This window comes from Bubalus bubalis, chromosome 7 (genome assembly GCF_019923935.1).
Source record: "Bubalus bubalis isolate 160015118507 breed Murrah chromosome 7, NDDB_SH_1, whole genome shotgun sequence".
In the NCBI taxonomy this organism is placed as follows: domain Eukaryota; kingdom Metazoa; phylum Chordata; class Mammalia; order Artiodactyla; family Bovidae; genus Bubalus; species Bubalus bubalis.
Genome location: NC_059163.1, coordinates 15,343,668 through 15,358,219, shown reverse-complemented (window position 1 = coordinate 15,358,219; position 14,552 = coordinate 15,343,668). Strand labels below are relative to the sequence as shown.

At 41.2% G+C, this 14,552-nt stretch overlaps 1 non-coding gene across 1 annotated transcript; it reads right to left on the bottom strand.

Moving 5' to 3' along the window:
- Positions 1-338: 338 nt before the first annotated feature.
- LOC112586326 lies at positions 339-445 on the bottom strand. The gene has a single exon (XR_003110786.2). It is a non-coding gene; the product is annotated as a U6 spliceosomal RNA (small nuclear RNA).
- Between the last annotated feature and the right edge of the window lie 14,107 nt (positions 446-14,552).

Genomic DNA, 14,552 nt, shown 5'->3' with positions numbered 1-14,552 from the left:
AATTTGTGGCAATGCAAATCAGGCATTTAACAGGATTTATTTAAAATTTTTTTTTAATTGGAGTAAAATTGTCTTACAATGTTGTGTTAGTTTCTGCTGTATAGCATAGTGAATCAGCCACATGTGTACATACATCCCCTCTTCCTTGATTGCCTTCCCATTAGGAAGGAAGGCCACCCAGAGCACTGAGTAGAGTTCCCTGTGCTATACAGTCGGTTCTTATAGGTTATCTGCTTTTTACACAGTAGCTGCGGTTTGTGGGGTTGCAAAGAGTTGGACACGACCGAGCAACTGAACTGAACTGAGTGTATATAGGTCAGTCCCAATCTTCCAATCCAAAAAATATGAAATGCTTCACGAATTTGAGTGTCATCCTTGTGCAGGGGCCATACAAATTTTTTCTGTATCATTCCAATTTTAGTATATGTGCTAGTGAAGCGAGCCCTGTGCTTGCTTGTTTTACTTTAATTTCCTCAAAAGCAAATGTCAGTTTGTTTCTTTCAGGTTTAGCCCTCTGAGGGCTAGGTTTCAGGATTCTCTGTTCTGCTGTTACTTTACACTCATCCATCTGCTTTGTGTATTCTCTTCCCTGTTGCAATTTTTTTTACCCTGTGACTTTACATCTTTTAAAGTTTCCTTCATTGCCATTCTAGAGGAGTTATGAGAGGGAATGGTGGTAAATTTATGTTTTAATCTATCAGTTTAACTAGAATTTCCCACTACATTTTTAAGTGAAAAATGAAGGATTTAGGATTAGGTGACATTTTCATAAAGATGAGCACAACATGGGAAAATCCTCCCTAATGATCATGAAGATGATATGTATACATGTGGCAGATTCACTTTGCTATACAGCAGGAGAAGGGGATGACAGGATGAGATGGTTGAATGGCATCACTGACTCAATGGACATGAGTTTGAGCAAACTCCAGGAGTTGGTGATGGACAGCCTGGTGTGCTACAGTCCATGGGGTCAAAAAGAGTCAGACATAACTGAACCAATCATGAAGATGGTGAATGGTCTTATTGCTGTGTTTGGATAATAAAATACAGTGTCTCAGTAAACTGTCCTTTTTATCTGAAAAGGTGTTCTAGTTCTAGTAGGTTTATACAAATTTGATGGCATTTGCAAAAATGCCCAAGCCAAACTCATAATGAGGGCTTTTCTACCTGAAGTGAGGAGAAGACAAGAAAAGAAAAATGACATTTCTAAAAATTATTCTTTCATGTATATTAAATGTGGAAAAAATAACTCAAAGGCATGGTCACTAGCACTTTCATCCCAGAGTGGGCACTTAGATGGCAGATCATTTTGCTCCCTCTGGGAGGAGCTGTTTGCTAGGAGTTTGTTGAATTCAAAAAGAAAGTGAAAGGAATCATTGCTAGAAAAACAGATGATAAAGTGTATATGAAGTTTTGTTTCCCCTTAAAAATCAACAGCAACCAATATCTAGAGCAGTGGCCTTTAACTTTTAGACAACTTACTTAAAAATAGTTATATGTGCTTAGTTACCCAGTTGTGTCCGACACTTTGGAAGCCCATGGACTGCAGCCTGCCAGGCTCCTCTGTCCATGGAATTCTCCAGGCAAGAATACTGAAGTGGGTTGCCATTTCCTTCTCCAGGGGATCTTCCCGACCCAGGGATTGAATCTGGGTCTCCTGCATTGCAGATAGATTCTTTATCATGTGAGCCACTACGGGAGCCCCAAAAGAGTTAATATAAACCTAAATGGGAAAAGAATTTGAAAAAAGAATAGATACATGTATACACATAAGTGAATCACTTTGCTATACACCTGAAACTATCACATTGTTAATCAACTATAATATAAAATAAAGTTAAAAAATAGTTAATATAAGCACATATTAAAAAGTCAAGTAGTGCTAAAGAGTTAAAAATATATGCCCTTCAGCACTTTTACTGTTCTTAGCTACTTCTTCTGATATTTACATGTATATTTCAAGAAATATATATATCTATAATCATTAGGTTCATTCATTTTAGGTATTATTAATTGACTTCTGTGTTAGTCCAGACCATCAAAGAGGCAGACACAAAAGAGAAAACTTTATTCCAGGACATGCCTGTGAGGAAAAATGGAAAGGGACCTGGGAGAAGCTTGGGAGATGCTGTTAGACTGCCTGGAGATCTTACTAAGTCAAGAGACAGGGAAGGGCAGAAGATGGGGTAGAGTCACCTTAGATCACAGAGCAGCCCTAAGGAAAGGCCAAAAAGGCCAATGAGGAGTCCTCGAGTCACAGTCACCCTTTGGAGGGATGCCCTATCTCCCAGTCATTGGCTGGGAGCAGCCCATGGGAGGAGTGACCTCCACATAGCTATAGTGGTCAATTTCAAAGTGCAGCGACTAGACCCACTGGGTAGACGTGCTCCCTGCATCTAGAGGTCCAAGAGGGGGACATTCCCTTGCCTGTCAACCACTTCCAATGCAACAGGTGAAGATCTTAGTTCCCTTACACAGAGCTCCTTCCCTCTTTTCTTCCCTCCAAAAAATGTATATTCCAGTTTTGGTTAAATCCATATTCAGTGCTTGCAGCTTCCCTGGTGCCTCAGATGGTAAAGAATCTGTCTGCAATGTGGAGACCTGGAGCTTCCCAGGTGGTGCTAGTCATAAATAATTCAATGCAAGAGACTCAGGCAGATGGGGGTTCCATCCCTGGGATGGGCAGATCCCCTGGAGGAGGGCAGGGCAACCCACTTCAGTATTCTTGCCTGGGAAATCCCATAGACAGAGGAACCTGGTAGGCTGCAGTTCATAGGGTGCACAGAGTTGGACATGACTGAAGCGACTTAGCATGCACACAGTGCTTCGTTTTTAAACAAATCTTTATTTATTTATTTGGCTGCACTGGGCCTTTACTGTGGCATGAGGGATCTTTAGTAGCGGCATTTGAACCCTTAGTTATGTCATGTGGGACCTAGCTCCCTGACCAGGGATGGAATGCAGGCCCCCTGCATTGGGAGCACAGAGTCTAGTCACTGGACCAGCAGGGAAGTCCTCAGTGCTTTCATTATAACGATTATGTAAGATTTTGCCCCTAGCTGAGTCAGGTAATGCATTATAGTTATAGTATATTTATTATGTCTTGCTTTTCCTAGAGATAATAATTAGGCCTCCCTCATGGCTCAGTGGTAAAGAATCCACCTGCCAATGCAGGAGACTTGGGTTTGATCCCTGGGTCAGGAATATCCCCTGGAGAAGGAAGTGGCAACCCACTCTAGTATTCTTGCCTGGGAAATCCCATGGACAGAAGGAGCCTGGTGGGCTACAGTCCATGGGGTTGCCAAAGAGTCGGACATGACTTAGAGACTAAACAGCAGCAGAGATAATAACTGCTTCATTTTTTCCTACTTGCTTAGTTGTTCTTGAACTTATGGCTCAAGTTTCCCACAATTCCTAACAGGTTTGTAAAATACCTCTTACTATATATTTCCATATAGTAAACTTAGCAAATGCTAAGTTCAGCCATGAGATGGTAAATGTTTAACAGCTAGCTCTCCCAGGATGAGAGGGTTCTAAAATCTGATTTTTCGATTTTCCCCTTATCCTGTAAATACTGTAAATACCCTTCTTCTGTAAATACTCCGTCAATGGCAGGTTTCATGCTACGGGTGTGATATCACTGAATGAAGAGTTGGAAAGAGAAGCACACAGCCACTAAGGACACCCCACAGAAATATGACCAGAGGGTTACTGGAAAGAAAACGTGTGAATCGGATAGCTTCCATAAGTATTAAAAATTAATTTTATAATTTTATTTGCCTTTAAATTCCTTTAAATTTATTCTAATTCTGTTATGAATGCGTTTTACATAAACAATTTACCTTAGGTTTTCATGTTTGAACATCCGTTGTCCTTGGGAACACTGAGAAAATGACAATAAATGTAGTGGTTTTAATACTAACAACATTTCAGGAGAAATATCAATAACCTCCGATACGCAGATGACACCACCCTCATGGCAGAAAGTGAAGAGGAACTAAAGAGCCTCTTGATGAAAGTGAAAGAGGAGAGTGAAAAAGTTGGCTTAAAGCTCAACATTCAGAAAACCAAGATTATGGCATCTGGTCCCATCACTTCATGGCAGATAGATGGGGAAACAGTGGAAATAGTGGCTGACTTTATTTTTTGGGGGCTCCAAAATCACTGCAGATGGTGATTGCAGCCATGAAATTAAAAGATGCTTACTCCTTAAAAGGAAAATTATGACCAACCTAGACAGCATATTAAAAAACAGAGACATTACTTTGCCAACAAAGGTCTGTCTAGTCAAGGCTATGGTTTTTCCAATAGTCATGTATGTGAAAGGTTGTTGAATAACGCACCGGGATTCTTGGCCCCCGGAGGAGAAGAATTCAATCCGGGGCCAGAGACGAGGCTTGATCACTCAGAGCTTTTGTGTAATAAACTTTTATTAAAGTATAAAGGAGATAGAGAAAGCTTCTGACATAGGCATCAGAAGGGGGCAGAAATAGTACCTGCTTGCTAGTGTTAACAATGAAGTTATATAATCCAAAGAATGTCTGGAGGTTGTAAAGACCTCATCAGACCTACTCCCATAATTTATATTTTAAGATAACATTGTCCTCAGGCAAGGTACATCCTTGTAAAGACCAGGTCTACTCCCATAATTTACATTTTAAGATAACAGAAGGTTTAATCCAGAGACTGTCCTTAGGCAGGATACATTATTGTTATATAATCCTAAGGAATGTGGAGAAAGAAAAAAAGTTTGTCCTTTCTTCCTCTTTGAGAATTCCAGACCCCTCTCTCCTTGGGGACCCCTAGACTCCTTATCAACCGGCCTAGGAACTGACTCTCTCATATAGATGTGAGAGTTGGACTGTGAAGAAAGCTGAGCGCCAAAGAATTGATGGTTTTGAAGTCTGGTGTTGAAGAAGACTCTTGAGAGTCCCTTGGACTGCAAGGAGATCCAACCAGTCAGTCCTAAAGGAAATCAGTCCTGAATATTCATTGGAAGGACTGATGCTGAAGCTGAAGCTCCAATACTTTGGCCACTGATATGAAGAACTGATTTATTGGAAAAGACCCTGATGCTGGGAAAGATTGAAGGTGGGAGGAGAAGGGGACGACAAAGGATGAGACAGTTGGATGGCATCACTGACTCGATGGGCATGAATTTGAGCAAGCTGTGGGAGTAGGTGATGAACAGAGAAGTCTGGCATGCTGTAGTTCATGGGGTTGCAAAGAGTCGTACATGACTGAGAGACTGAACTGAACTGGGAGGTGCTATGGAAGAAATATAATACAGTGATGAATGACAGGATAAAGAGGCTGATTCAGATGAGATGATCATTCAAGTTGAGGTCTCAATGATGCCTCGGCTGTTTTTCCATACGCTTCTTTTGACAAGAAGAGTTTGTTTTTTTTTTAGCACACCACATGGCATGCGGGATCTTAGTTCCCCAACCAGGAATTGAACCCATGCCCTCTGCCATGGAAACACAGAGTCCAAACCACTGGACTTCCAGGGAATTCTTAAGGAGCATTTTTCAAAATAAAATTGGCTTAGATGGTAAAGCATCTGCCTGCAATGTGTGAGACCCAGGTTCAATCCCTGGGCTGGGAAGATCCCCTGGAGAAGGAAATGGCAACCCACTCCAATACTCTTGCCTGGAAAATTCCATGGATGTAGAAGCCTGGTGGGCTACAGTCCAAGGGGTTGCAAAGAGTCGGAGATGACTAAGCGACTTCACTTTCACTTTTCTTTCAATGCTTTTTTAAAATATTGGTCTTCAACACAGTGAAATGTTGAATATCTCTTTTCCCTATTGCTCTGGCTAGAGGAGAGCATTAATAGATGAATCCCAGCCATACTTTACCAGCTGCTTTATAGGTATTAATCTATGATCTTCAGACTCCAGTTGAGTTTAAAATCATGAGAATAATAAGAGATGGGGTCAGAGAGTCAACAGGTGGCCAGATTGTGAAGGATTTACTCTGAGACAACAGAGGATAGCTCTGAACATAATCAGTCTTATGTTTAAAAAGATGATTTTGCCTGCTAGGAGATAGTGTAGGAGGCTCAGGAAGAAGCAAGAAGAACACTTAAGAGGCTGTTGGAATGATCCAGGCAAAGCAAAATGATGACTGGAAGCAGGGTGGTGGCAGGGCAAGTGGTGAGATGTGGTTGAATAGTGGATGTGGTTTGTGTGGCAAGTGGACAGGATTTATTGATGGTTTATATATGAAGATGGAAAATGATAATGATAACTCCAGGGATTTTAGCCTGGGAAGATAGAAGGATGAAGTTGCCTATCTACTCTGACAGGCAGGACTATCAGAAAAGCAAGTTTGGGAAAGAATATTGAGAGTTTGGTGTTGGAAATGTCAAACTTGACGTGTTTTATAGACATTATATACTTTATCTAATTAATTGCCAAAATAATTCTGAAAGTAAGTGTTGGTTGTCACTTTCATTTTACAGATGAGGAATCCAAAGTTGAGAGAATTTAAATAAATTGCCCACCTTCACACACTAGTAAATGTCAGAGGCAAATTAGACCCCAAGTCTTACAGAATCTAAAATTGGGTTCATCCCACTACTACCAAACTGTGCTTACCTATTTATACAAACTATTTTTTACCTATTCTCTACCACCTAGAATTTTTCTGAGTTGCTTTCTATACACATTTAAAAAAATAACTTGCCATAGTCATCAAGACAGTATGGTATTGGCACAAAGACAGAAATATAGATCAATGGAACAAAATAGAAAGCCCAGAGATAAATCCATGCACCTATGGATGCCTTATCTTTGACAAAGGAGGCAAGAATATACAATGGAGAAAAGACAATCTCTTTAACAAATGGTGCTGGGAAAACTGGTCAACCACTTGTAAAAGAATGAATCTAGAACACTTTCTAACACTATACACAAAAATAAACTCAAAATGGATTAAAGATCTAAATGTAAGACCAGAAACTATTAAACTCCTAGAGGAAAACATAGCAAAACACTCTCCAACATAAACCACAGCAGGATCCTCTATGATCCACCTCCCAGAATATTGGATATAAAAGCAAAAATAAACAAATGGGACCTAATTAAAATTAAAAGCTTCTGCACAACAAAGGAAACTATAAGGAAGGTGAAAAGACAGCCTTCAGAATGGGAGAAAATAATAGCAAACAAAGCAATGGACAAAGAATTAATCTCAAAAATATACAAGCAACTCCTACAGCTCAATTCCAGAAAAATAAAAGACCCAATCAAAAAGTGGGCCAAAGAACTAAACAGACATTTCTCCAAAGAAGACATACAGATGGCTAACAAACACATGAAAAGATGCTCAACATCACTCATTATCAGAGAAATGCAAATCAAAACCACTATGAGGTACCATTTCACACCAGTCAGAATGGCTGCGATCCAAAAGTCTACAAGCAATAAATGCTGGAGAGGGTGTGGAGAAAAGGGAACCCTCTTACATTTTTGGTGGGAATGCAAACTAGTACAGCCACTATGGAGCACAGTGTGGAGATTCCTTAAAAAACTGGAAATAGAACTGCCATATGACCCAGCAATCCTACTGCTGGTCATACACACTGAGGAAACCAGAAGGGAAAGAGACACGTGTACCCCAATGTTCATCGCAGCACTGTTTATAATAGCTAGGACATGGAAGCAACCTAGATGTCCATCAGCAGATGAATGGATAAGAAAGTTGTGGTACATATACACAGTGGAGTATTACTCAGCAATTAAAAAGAATACATTTGAATCAGTTCTAATGAGGTGGATGAAACTGGAGCCTATTATACAGAGTGAAGTAAGCCAGAAAGAAAAACACCAATACAATATACTAATGCATATATATGGAATTTAGAAAGATGGTAATGATAACCCTGTATGCTAGACAGCAAAACAGACACAGATGTATAGAACAGTCTTTTGGACTCTGTGGGAGAGGGCAAGGGTGGGATGATATGGGAGAATGGCATTGAAACATGTAAATTATCATATGTGAAACCAATCACCAGTCCAGGTTCAATGCATGATACAGGGTGCTCGGGGCTGGTGCACTGGGATGACCAGAGGGATGGTATGGGGAGGGAGGTGGGACGGGGGTTCAGGATGGGGAACAAATGTACACCCATGGCAGATTCAAGTCAATGTATGGCAAAACCAATACAATATTGTAAAGTAAAATAAATAAAATTTTTAAATAAATAAATAAAATAACTTTCCATCTCTACAACCTAGGTACTACATATGGTCTGATGATTAAGAACGTGATGTTTATGTGATGACCAAGCAAGGTAGAGATTGCAAAGAATCAACTCTTCTCTGAGTTTCCAATGAGCTCATGGCTGGCTTGTTGAACCCTACATTCTCAGTTCCTTAGACAGCTTGTTGAGGCTGTATGATGAAGTTATGGCTGAACTGGGGACTTTCCTGGAGCCTTCAGATGGTAAAGAATCTGCCTGCAATGTGGGAGACCAGGGCTCGATACCTGGGTCAGGAAGGTCCCCTGGAGAAGGGAATGGCAACCCACTCCAGTATTCTCGCCTGGATAATTTCACGGACAGAGGAACCTGGAGGGCTATAGTCCATGGGATCGCAAAATGCTGGACATGACTGAACTACTTTCACTTCTCTTCATAGGAATGGCAATGGTGTGTGTGACTTCCAAGTCATACTCAGAAGAAAACTGCTTTCCCTTCACTTCCTCTTTCCCACTTCCCTTGTGCTGGAACCACGATGTCCTGGAAGACAGGGGACAGACACACCGTAGGAGCAGATGGAGAAGTATTTGTAGAAGAGTTCCGGGTCCCTAAATGACACTGTAGAGCAAGGCTGGCTTCTTCTCCTGGGCCTCCCAATAGTTTAGGCTTTTTAAAATTAGTATTTAAAAAAATATTTTTATTTATTTGGTGGCACCAAGTCTTAATTGCAGTATATGGGATCTAGTTCCCTGACCAGGGATTGAACCTGGACCCACTGCATTGGGAGCTTGGAGTTTCAGCTATTGGATCACTAGGGAAGTTCCTAGCTTAGAGTTTTTAAATGAGAGAGAAATAAACCAGGTCTTTTGTTGAAGCTAGTATTAAAAGCAGGTGAACCACTTTCTTAGCAAAATATATCATATATATTGTATTAATCTCAATACACCACAGCTTCCCAGGAGGCAGTATGGTATAGTAGTTAAAAAAAAAATGGATGTATTCTAGGGACTTCCTGGTGGTCTAGTGGTTAAGACTCCCAGATTCCACTGCAGGGGGGGTGCAGGTTTGATCCCTGATTAGGGAACTAGATCCCATACATCCCAACTAAGTCCCGGTACAGCCAAATAAATAAATAAATAAATATGAGTTCTATTGGACAACGGCTCCAGTCCTTGGTGGGTCACTTAGTAGCTGTACATGCTGGGAGCCACCACGGGAGATCCCACCCATGACAAAGGTCGTGCAGAGAAGACCTGACAGGCAAAGGTGGATCAGGACTCAAGGGATTCCCTGGACCTGCTCGAGCATCTACCCCAAAACCAAAATCTGTCTGTCTACTGTCTACTATATTATGCCTTTTAACCACTCTTCTGATATTAGCAGAGGGCTATCTCTGACCACCTTTCTCTGGAGAAAATCAACTTAGGGCTCTAAGTTGATAAGGCTCCTGGGCATGAAAGGAATATTTCTATTCTAATCCCTCTGTTGGCATTCTAGCTTGCTTGACAGGTTTTTCCTTACTCTTACAACTAATGCACATGATTGTTCACAACTTCCCAACCATGAAAGGCACGGGAAGCCTAAACATTCTAAAAGTCCTAATGGGCATAGAGCCCTTTAAGGGGTTAAAAATTATTAGAATAGTACTGGTAAAGGGCTTCACTATTGGGCCAATGCTTGCTGCCAAGTTCCCATATCCCTTATCCACTGCGCACGTGGGAGTGCATTACTTAATGTAGTTGGAATGCAAGAAAAACAAGTAGTAGCCTTGGTATTAACCACATCAGACCTTTGAGCTAGTAAGTTCTTTCTTTGTTGTGACCCACTGCACCTTTGCTCCATGAGAATGTAACTCTGTTTAGTACTTTCTGAGGCTGACACAGATTAGAAATATAAAGAAAAAACACTTCAAGGGAAAACAAGTTTTCTGGTTGATCAACCTTTATCAAAAAAGGGTCATAAAATGTCAACAGGCCTCCAGGGCAGAAGATAATGTACATAGCATAAGACCCTTGTTTATGGAAAGGCATACAGAAAAAAATCCTGATTTCGATAAGGGCAAAACTGCTGGAGTGTTTGGGCTGACTCTGCATGACCTTGCATCTTTCATTTCCCTCTATGTACAAGTCAGGGTATAAAGGCTCCTTTTGAAAATAAAGTTACGGGCCTTGCTCACCAAAGCTTGGCCTCCCCGTGTCATTCATTCGCCGACACCATTCATCTTGAGAGTATCCCTGGACTCTGCTGAGGCTGGTCCCCAGCATGTACATTCTAACCTTATTTAGTAATTTCTCTGTGCATCAGGTCATTGATCTTAAAATAAGGATCACAAAGGGCTTCCTAGCTGGCACTGGTGGTAAGGAACCCACCTGCCAATGCAGGAGACATAGGACACACAGGTTTAATTCCTGTGTTGGGAAGGTTCACTGAAGGAGGACATGCAACACACTCCAGTGTTCTTGCCTGGAGAATCCCATGGACAGAGGAGCCTGGTGCGTTCATAGGGTCGCAAAGAGTCAGACACAACTGAAGTGACTTAGCATGCACACAAGGACAACAAAATCATCTATGTTATAAAGATTTTATGAGAGTTAAATAATTTAACATGTGAAGAGCATTTATAACACAGGCTAGGAGATGGTAGTTCAGTTCAGTTCAGTTCAGTCGTTCAGTTGTGTCCGACTCTTTACGACCCCATGAATCGCAGCATGCCAGGCCTCCCTGTCCATCACTAACTCCCAGAGTTCACTCAGACTCACGTCCATCGAGTCAGTGATGCCATCCAGCCATCTCATCCTCTGTCGTCCCCTTCTCCGCCTGCCCCCAATCCTTTCCAGCATCAGAGTCTTTTCCAATGAGTCAACTCTTTGCATGAGGTGGCCAAAGTACTGGAGTTTCAGCTTCAGCATCAGTCCTTCCAAAGAAATCCCAGGGCTGATCTCCTTTAGAATGGACTGGTTAGATCTCCTTGCAGTCCCAGGGACTCTCAAGAGTCTTCTCCAACACCACAGTTCTAAAGCATCAATTCTTTGGTGCTCAGCCTTCTTCACAGTCCAACTCTCACATCCATACATGACCACAGGAAAAACCAGAGCCTTGACTAGATGGACCTTTGTTGGCAAAGTAATGTCTCTGCTTTTGAATATGCTATCTAGGTTGGTCATAACTTTCCTTCCAAGGAGTAAGCACCTTTTGATTTCACGGCTGCAGTCACCATCTGCAGTGATTTTGGAGCCCAGAAAAATAAAGTCTGACACTGTTTTCACTGTTTCCCCATCTATTTCCCATGAAGTGATGGGACCAGATGCCATGATCTTTGTTTCTGAATGTTGAGCTTTAAGCCAACTTTTTCACTCTCCTCTTTCACTTTCATCAAGAGGCTTTTGAGTTCCTCTTCACTTTCTGCCATAAGGGTGGTGTCATCTGCATATCTGAGGTTATTGATATTTCTCCCGGCAATCTTGATTCCAGCTTGTGCTTCTTCCAGTCCAGCATTTCTCATGATGTACTCTGCATAGAAGTTAAATAAGCAGAGTGACAATATACAGCCTTGATGTACTCCTTTTCCTATTTGGAACCGGTCTGTTGTTCCATGTCCAGTTCTAACTGTTGCTTCCTGACCTGCATACAAATTTCTCAAGAGGCAGATCAGGTGGTCTGGTATTCCCATCTCTTGAAGAATTTTCCACAGTTTATTGTGATCCACACAGTCAAAGGCTTTGGCATAGTCAAGAAAGCAGAAATAGATGCTTTTCTGGAACTCTCTTGCTTTTTCCATGATCCAGCAGATGTTGGCAATTTGATCTCTGGTTCCTCTGCCTTTTCTAAAACCAGCTTGAACATCAGGAGGTTCACGGTTCACATATTGCTGAAGTCTGGCTTGGAGAATTTTGAGCATTACTTTCCTAGCGTGTGAGATGAGTGCAATTGTGCGGTAGTTTGAGCATTCTTTGGTATTGCCTTTCATTGGGATTGGAATGAAAACGGACCTTTTCCAGTCCTGTGGCCACTGCTGAGTTTTCCAAATTTGCTGGCATATTGAGTGCAGCACTTTCACAACATCATCTTTCAGGATTTGGAATAGCTCAACTGGAATTCCATCACCTCCACTAGCTTTGTTCGTAGTGATGCTTTCTAAGGCCCACTTGACTTCACATTCCAGGATGTCTGGCTCTAGGTCAGTGATCACACCATCGTGATTATCTGGGTCGTGAAGATCTTTTTTGTGCAGGAGACGGTAAGGACTACATAGACATAAATCTAGATAACCTTGAAAAAGGTGAAATGAAACTGTTACCACTGAAAGAAAATAATGACCCAGAAGACATTTTATTTGAACATGGATGAGTGAGCATAAGTGAAAGGTTGTTGTTGAATCACGCGAAGACACCGGGATTCTTGGCCCCCAGAGAAGAATTCAATCCGGGGCCAGAGACGAGGCTTGATCACTCAGAGCTTTTGTGTAATAAAGTTTTATTAAAGTATAAAGGAGATAGAGAAAGCTTCTGACATAGGCATCAGAAGGGGGTAGAAAGAGTACCCGCTTGCTAGTGTTAACAATGAAGTTATATAATCCAAAGAATGTCTGGAGGTTATAAAGACCTCATCAGACCTACTACCATAATTTACATTTTAAGATAACACTGTCCTCAGGCAGGATACATCCTTGTAAAGACCAGGTCTACTCCCATAATTTACATTTTAAGATAACAGAAGGTTTAATCCAGAGACTGTCCTTAGGCAGGATACATTATTGTTATATAATCCTAAGGAATGTGGAGAAAGAAAAAAAGTTTGTCCTTTCTTCCTCTTTGAGAATTCCAGACCCCTCTCTCCTTGGGGACCCCTAGACTCCTTATCAACCTGCCTAGGAACTGACTCTCTCAATAAGGAATACTCCAGGGCTTTGCCCCTCTCCCTTCCCAGTTGTGGCAGAAAAAGGCAGATGTCCATGCAAATTCTGCACTCCCTCTCATAGGTACAGGTATCACTGGAAAGCAACTGGTCAGCCAAAGATTGTTTTTTTTCCAGGTGCTCTTGACTAGTTCTATACTGAGGCCTTTTTAAAAAAAAAAAAATTGTGATAAAATGTGCTCAACATGAAATTTATCTTTTTTAAAATTTATATTTTTAATTGGAGGATAATTGCTTTTCAATATTGTGCTGGTTTCTGCCATACATCAACAGGAATCAGCCACAGGTATACATATGTCCCTTCCCTCTTGAACCTCTCTCCCACCCACACCACCCTTCCCTTCTAGTTCAGAGCACTGGTTTGAGCTCCCTGAGTCATACAGTAAATTCCCACTGGCCATCTATTTTACGTATGGTAATGTGTAAAGTTGATCATTTTAAGTGTACAGTTCAATGATATTTAGTGCAGTCACATTGTTTGTTGCACAACCATCACCACTCTCCATTTCTAGAACTTTTTCACCTTCTCAGACTAAAACTCTGTACCTTTTAAAGATACAGTGGCCAGTGCTCCTCCCCAAAGCTCCTGATAACCACTGTTCTACTCTGTCTATATTGGACTATTCTAGATGCCTCATATAACTGGAAGTATACAGTATTTGCCTTCTTGTGTCTGGCTTGTTTCACTTAACATGATGTCTTCAAAAAGTTCAGCCATGTTGCAGCATGTGAGCACTTCCTTCCTTTTTAAAGGCTGAATAATATTCCACAGTGTGGATGTAACACATTTTTGTTTTTTCAGTCATCTGTGGATCCAATGAGGCTGCAGATTTCTTAGAAGTGGATGAGGCTTCTCTATTCTTCTCCATTCTCTCTTTCACCATCCGCTTCAGAGAACTCTGAGATACTAGAAAACAGAACTACAAAACGGAAGAGCCGTGCACCCTGGAATAAGTAGGAAGGCTGCCCTTTGACTAGACACACCTGCCTGGGTCTTTTATATGAATAAGAAACACACTTTCATTGCATTAATTAACCACTGGAAATGTGAGGTTATTTGCTCCAGTATCTTGTTTTACCACAACAAACATTATCAGGCTACTCATATTCCTTTATCTACTTGGCAAAACATTTTTTGGTCCCTGATGCATGAAAATGTGTTTTCGTCTCTACTTCCACAATTTCTTTGTTTCTAAAAAGTTACTGTCCCTTAAAAACCAGGAAGGCAGGCAATAACAGACTTCCCTGGTGGTTCAGGGATTCAGGTTAAGAATCCACTTGCCAATGCAGTGGATATGGGTTAGGTCCCTGGTCTGGGAAGATTCCACAGGCTGCAGCAATGACGACCCAGCACAGCCAAAAATAAATGAATAAATGAAAAAATAAATAAAATTATATAGAAAAAGCAAGCAAGCAATAATGAAAC